This window comes from Rosa rugosa, chromosome 1 (genome assembly GCF_958449725.1).
Source record: "Rosa rugosa chromosome 1, drRosRugo1.1, whole genome shotgun sequence".
In the NCBI taxonomy this organism is placed as follows: Eukaryota; Viridiplantae; Streptophyta; class Magnoliopsida; order Rosales; family Rosaceae; genus Rosa; species Rosa rugosa.
The window spans coordinates 30,674,885-30,681,959 of NC_084820.1; the positions used below are offsets into that span (position 1 = coordinate 30,674,885).

General features: G+C 36.8%; 1 long non-coding RNA gene and 1 pseudogene across 1 annotated transcript; one reads left to right on the forward strand and one right to left on the reverse strand.

Annotated features, from left to right (window-relative positions):
• Nucleotides 1-903: 903 nt before the first annotated feature.
• Nucleotides 904-6,315, reverse strand: LOC133735163 (G-type lectin S-receptor-like serine/threonine-protein kinase At1g61500; annotated as a pseudogene).
• LOC133735169 (uncharacterized) lies at nt 4,722-6,713 on the forward strand. Its single transcript, XR_009858801.1, has 3 exons — nt 4,722-4,856; nt 4,952-5,217; nt 6,376-6,713. It is a non-coding gene; the product is annotated as an uncharacterized LOC133735169 (long non-coding RNA).
• Nucleotides 6,714-7,075: the final 362 nt, after the last annotated feature.

Here is a 7,075-nt window from a genome sequence, read left to right on the forward strand (position 1 = left end):
CTTTCAGTTTTTCAACACAAACATGGACCGTGTTGGGCAAGTAAACCTGTAATACTATTGATATAGTCCACATCTCACTATCTTATCTGGTCACTTTCAGTAACATTCAAATTTTAAGTGAATATTTTCAACCATGAACACAATTAATATTGAGAAAAAGAATTGAACTTGTGAAGGAAGCAAAGCAGTGTATGATAGTTTCATTTTGAGAAAGACGCAGATTACATGCAAAGAAATCATCTGACAGGTAAATTCTGGTCCAAAAAATAAAATAAAAAAGTAATTGAAACCCAGTAAATATCACCCATGACTTTTCTCCCCCAACCCTTCAACTAAAACCAATCAATCTCTACATGAAGGAATCATATCACCCATTATCATCATCATCATCATGACAAATAGCTGGAATACGTAAGAACTTGATGTACAAGAATGAAACAACTCAGAAATTTACAATAGAAACAATTCAGTACAAGAGTCAAGGGAAGACCCAACAACCGCCATTTACGGCTTTCCTTTTTCTTCTTCATTTTTGGTTGTGAAATGGGATAATTGACCCAGTTTCTCTATAATGATTGGCATCCACAAGTAACATCTCATAATTACCTGAGTTTTAATCTCATATGGCAGTAAATATAGAAACAAATTAAGAATTGTGGGTATGGACAAGTGGTGCAGTGATAACTCAAAAGCTAAGGTGGTCTGAAATGACTCAACAATGTATATCAAATTTTGTCATGATAAATCTAAAGAACCAATTTCAAAGTTTGAAATTATTTTAAGGAAAAACTATCACATGGTCAGGACTTAATTATTGTATAACATACAAAATTGTCAATATGAAAAATACAAAATTGTCAATAAAAAGACCTTCATATACTACTTACCCCAATAAAAGTAGGTTGTTTTCTACATAAAAAGAGAACCCTCAATACGTATAAGAACCCTTGAGAATGACCAAAAGGCATTGCATTGTGATGTAACAATTTGCTAGCACTTATCGGCCTTCAATCATTGTAATGCTAGCTTCATTTTTGGAGAAATTAATATTCTCAGAGTGTGGTCGAGGATGATAAGCTAGGTTTTGGATAGTGAATACAGGCAGCTTAGGTTGTGGACCATTTTTCTCACTGCTTAACATCAAAGCTATATCCGCCATGGTTGGCCTATCCACAACATTGTCTTGTACACACAGAAGCCCGATATGCACGCATTTCAATACTTCCGATGAGGAATATGAATCACCCAACATTTCATCTACTAACTCCAATCCCTTGTCTTCATTCCACAAGTTCCATGCCTGTAAAGGTTCATATATATGGTTTAAGCTATATGAAAGAAGCTGCTCATGGGTTCACATTTTACATTAGAAGTTAAAGTATGAACTTACATAGGCTAGAAAGCCTAGCTGTTGGTCATATAAATAGAAGCCGGTATTCTTCTTGCTGCTAATAATCTCCAAGACCAATACCCCGAAGCTATAGACATCAGATTTTTCAGAAAACAGCCCTTTCAGGGCATACTCCGGAGACATATAGCCACTGCATGGCAAACTAATTAGTAGGTAACAATTAACAATGTTGGAGATTAGGAAGAAGTGATTCTTACCGTGTTCCAACCACTTTCTGTGTATTTTCAAGATTTTGTGTTCCTTCAACTATGCGAGCCAATCCAAAATCTGAAATTTTTGGATTCATTTTCTCATCCAAGAGAATGTTGCTGACCTTCAAATCCCTATGTATCACCTTCACATACGAATCATGATGGAGATAAAGAAGCCCTCTAACAACACCCTGAATAATATTAAAGCGTATCGCCCAATCAAGCACTGCTCTCTTCCTCGTATCTGATCAAATAATCAATACGCCTACTTAGAGTGTAATCAGTAATGGTTTTCATAAATCATGACTCCCATGCATGAAACAATGAAATATCATGAGATTGCTACCCTTTCAAAACTTGGTTAAAACCAGATTTCTAGCCTTCTTTAATTGCTATGAAATGTAGACACAGTTGTATGAAAAATAGTAGTGAATGCATCATAGAGATATGAAGTGAACACACAGCAGAGAGTATATCGTACAGACACATTACCATCTCCAACGGAGTGGTCTTTTTCCATGTCGAAGCCCAATGTCTACTTTTGACTGTCCAAATTCCTCTCCAACCCATATGCCATTGACAATTTGAGGCTTTCCGTCAAATTTGACAGCCCAAACCTCATCTATCTTTTTTTTTTTTGTTAGATATTATTATCTCTCTCTCTTCTCCCTCTTCCTTTTCCCATTTCCTTCTTAGTTCTCACACAACATCAAAATCCCCAAAATTCCTGATTAATCAAGAACATCAAAATCCATGATTAATCAAAAAAGTTATCTTCTACTATCTTCTTTCGTCGACCTCATTCTCCACATCTGGGTCCTCAGCATCTCCATCATCACCTGCTCAATTTACCAATCGGATGAATGATTTTGCAACAGCAATTTTGGATTGAGGGGCAGCACCCACAACGAAATCAAGACCAAGACCAACAATACCAGGGTCTCAAGGAACTCTTCGGCATAAGCCTGAGCGAATTGATTCTTGAAAATGTCAGGGTTGAATAGGGTAGAAGAAGATCCGCTTGACAACGATGAAAAATCCATCATTGCTCACTGAAAATCGTCTTCGACTCTCTTTCTCGATTTGCCTCACCCTCTTTGTTAAGCCTCTACAACCCTACAGTCCTACACAACTCCTATCGCTGCTCTCTTTCCATGGCTTCTTGAAGAGAAGAGATACAGAAGGAAAGAGATAGAGAAGAAAGAGAAAGTTGGTTTTATTTTATTTTATATAACATATTCTGAAAAAGAAAAATAATAAAATAATATTTCAATTTGACATCTCTATTGGAGTATAAGAGCATCTTTAGCAAACTCTCTATTTTGACTCTTTAGCTATTTTGGAGAGCATGTTTAGTTTTTTTTTTTATATATTTTAGCAGCTGCACCAGACTCCTAAATGGCTCTCTATTATAACTTTTAGCTATCTCGCTCGTAAATATAGAGAGCGAGATGATACTTTCTATAATTTAAAACATTCATTTGATTACAAACAGCAAAGATACTTTATTGAAATAAGAAGATAGGTAAAGATGAGTTTTGCACTGGATGAGTTTTGCATTGCAATTGAACATAAAACACTAATAAAACTAACCGAATAGAAAAGTATCCAAGCTTTTGTTTGGCATGAACTCGTAAATCAGTAACTTCTCATCCTCTTTAATGCAGCAACCCATGATCCTAACAAGATTTTTATGTTGAAGATTGGAGATCAACAACATCTCATTCTTGAACTCTTCAATGCCTTGTCCTGAGCTACTAGATAGTCTTTTTACAGCTATTTCCTTCCCATCTTGTAGCATACCCTATACAAGGTCCTCAAGTTAATCATGGTGTTCATGTTTGTATTCTTTTACCTCTTACAATGTTGTATTACCCGCAAGTAAACAAATAATACCTTATAAACAGGACCAAAGCCTCCTTGCCCGAGTTTGTTTGTAATGCTGAAATTGTTTGTAGCAGTTAATATGGTATCAAAATCATAGATCAATAGCTCTGATGGATCGTGCTTTCCAATATATTCTCGAAGAGTGTCCCTAGAAGTTGGAATCCATTCTGTTCATTCAAAGGCAAGCTTTGTTAATTTGCAAGTATAAACGTCAAACACCAAGCCAGAATAAAACAACAAAAGTTATGGACAGGGGCGAATCTAGGATGTATATTTGGGGTGGGCTGAAGATTTTTTTTTTTTTTTCCTATCAATAATGCTTTTAAGAATTTTGAGACTAAATTGTAAAGGAATATTAATAGAAATTGATGTAACTAAAGAAAAGAAGAGAGTAGAAATTGGGAAACATGGGGAAAAATAGGCAATTCTAAGAAATCAATAATGCTTTTAAGAATTTTGAGACTAAATTGTAAAGGAATATTAATAGAAATTGATGTAACTAAAGAAAAGAAGAGAGTAGAAATTGGGAAACAGGGGGAAAAATAGGCAATTCTAAGAAATACTAATAAAACATATTGTAACAAAAGAAAAAAGAAAAAAGAGAAAATGGGAGAAAAAAAGGGGAAGAGGTAAAAAAAAAAGGAACAAAAGAAGAAATTGACAAAACAGCAAAGAAGGCAAAGACGTATATTGGGAAACAAGCAAGTGACCTTGCCAACTGAACCAAAAACTACTATGTGGGGTCCTGGCACATTATAACTACGAAATATTGAACAAATTTTGGGTTGGGCTATACATAGATACGCCCTGGTTATGGATATCAACCAGTATATTATACATGCTCTTATACAGTTCTGCAGGTAAGTTATTATGATTTGATTAGTAGTCTAGTACTTCGCATAGATACTGATAAATGTGCTAATGCATCAGAATAATTGATCTCCTCCTTCTCATTCTCTTACCCTTTCGGTTAGCTCGCAACCTGTGTAAACCGAACACTATGGCAACCAAGATAATAATTAAACCAATAGTTGTAAGGCAGGCAATCAACTTAATTGGCTTTCCTTCACCTGCAATTTAATTTACAACATGGAAAAGAAAACATCAGAAAAAGATAAGATATTGCTAACTACAGCTTTGCAAGCGTTGTTATCAATTACCTAGTTCTCTGCGTGCTAGGCGAATATAAATATCAACTCCCACCTTGGAAAATCTCTGTATATCAATAAGGTCTTCGAACCAGACTAGACACCCAATATGATCAACAAGTGCATAAGCCAGGCATGAACAATTATTTAGGCACTGTATCTTGCAGTCATTGAACTTGTCTTCAAGATCCAAAGATGGAATATACTGATGATAATCTGGTACTTTCGCCCGTATGATCTTCCAAAACCCATCGTCATTATCATCTTTTTTTCCTTGCAATGGTACTGACTTCTTATTTGTTTGTCTGTCACAGAACAATTCGGTTTTCCTTACACACCCACTGGTCCAGTCTCCTTTGCTCCATTCCGGCCTGGTGTGACTTTGGTACAAACCCTTTCAAACACTTGCAGATTGGAGATTCAGAAATGCTGCAAATCCCATAAGGCCCACATGTTCCATAGATGTCACATCGATTCTTTGGTGCCTCGCAGATGAGTGACCAGTTCCCACCATTTTCTGAATACATAAGCTTCACCTTTCCCTGTGAAGAGAGTTCTATATATCCGAGAGTTTTCTCAGGTAAGTTATAATAGTAATACTTTGTTCCCTGCTCCGCATTTTCATCTAGTTTAAATCCACTAAGATATCGATCACCATCCATATCTGGCATGCCGATGAACCTTGATTTATCCCAAGGCCCACTTCTCCAGAAGGGAATTGATCGATTAATCCAAACGATCCGTTGTGCTGGCATATCAGTTCGCCGTCCGCATCCATCTGTATATATCCCACTAGATGGATCACTCTCACTTTTCCAGGCAGTCAAGAAAAAACTTTTTCCATTTTTAATATCGTATCCCAACATCATGTTTGGTAGCAGAGTGTCACCAAGATGATGAAAGCTCTGCCATATTGATTCACCAGCTCCGATAACATCTTTGACAACAAAGTTTCCATCGTCTGAAAGAACTGCAGCAACTGAACTAGTATTAGATGATGAAACCCGTATAGTATCATTGGTTGACCACACAGAATTCTGTTTCCCATCTACAAGCTCCAGACTCCCATTACTGCTAATTCTCAAACTAGCGAGGGTGTCTATAAGAGCAAGAGGCTTATCTCTATTAGCCACCCATACCACTTTACGTGGAAATATATTCTTGTGCCATATCCCCACATACTTGTTACCAGATCTATGAGGACTGAAGAAACCCAGTTCGAATATTAGGCCAGGAGAGACTAGAGTTTGTCCCTCGAATAATGGATGTGAAGGAGTTATGTTATTTAGTACTTCAGCGCCATACTGTGACGGAAGCAAACTGAAGATGAATGAGAAAAACAAAGTACCACTACCCAGTTGCATCCCTACCCCAATATGTTTCCCAGAAGAACAATGTTCATTATTTTCTGTTTCACATAAATAGCTCTGCTACTAAAAGTAGAAAAGCACATAGGCCACACAGAACTAGGCGTACGTAGACCAGGTAATGTTAAAAGTTGTATGATAGTTCTGCCAGTGCTTTCAAAAGCCATGACAAACAAACTTGAAGACTTAAGCTCCTTCTTGGAAATATACAATTCAACAATGCATGGTCCAGCAAAACCTACTGCAATATATAATAACCCTGATAAGCATCAAGTTGACAGTTTTCTTCAAACTTGGTGAGCTGCTTTATTATTGTTTTCAGTAACATTAAACTTAGTGAGTTGCTGTAACATTTTTTTATTTGTTTTCAGTAACATTCAAACTTGGTGAGCTGCTGTAACATTGTTTTCAACCATGGACACAACCAATGATTTAAAAGGCGCGCCTGAGGCTAGCTTTGTGGCGTAAAAGGCGTGAGGTGTTGAGAAAATTGAGTGTGTTTTGCTGCCGAGGCGACCAAACGCCAAAGGCGTTGATCAAGGCGTGTCGCAAGGCGTCGAAAGCGAACGCCCATAAACTTCCTTTTTTATTTTTTTATTTTTTTTTTAACACCAAAACGACATTGATTTGTTCTATTTTCGTTGAATTTGGCATATTCACTCTGCCTTGAAATGTGTTTCCCTGTTTGTTTATCAAAACTATATATATTTCATGCTTTTGATGGGGAGGGTGCCTTTCATTATCTAGAGTACTGGTTTGGATTCAAATACACTTGAGAGAACACCCTTCAGTAACCTGTTCGATATCACTTGGTTTTAATAAAACTGGGATATCATGCTTTATAATCAGTTCACTTCATTAGAGGCATTCTCCGCTCAATATATTGAAATTCCTTTTTCAATACCAACTACCAAGTGAACAAGTTTGATGGCAGCTTGACCAAGGTCTAGCCTTTTAAAGCCTGCCTAGGTTACTTGTGGTGGAATATGGGGGAAGTAACATGTATTCACATAAACAGTCACTCAGTTTATGTGAATACATGTTACTTCCCCCATAGCAGTCACTCAGTTT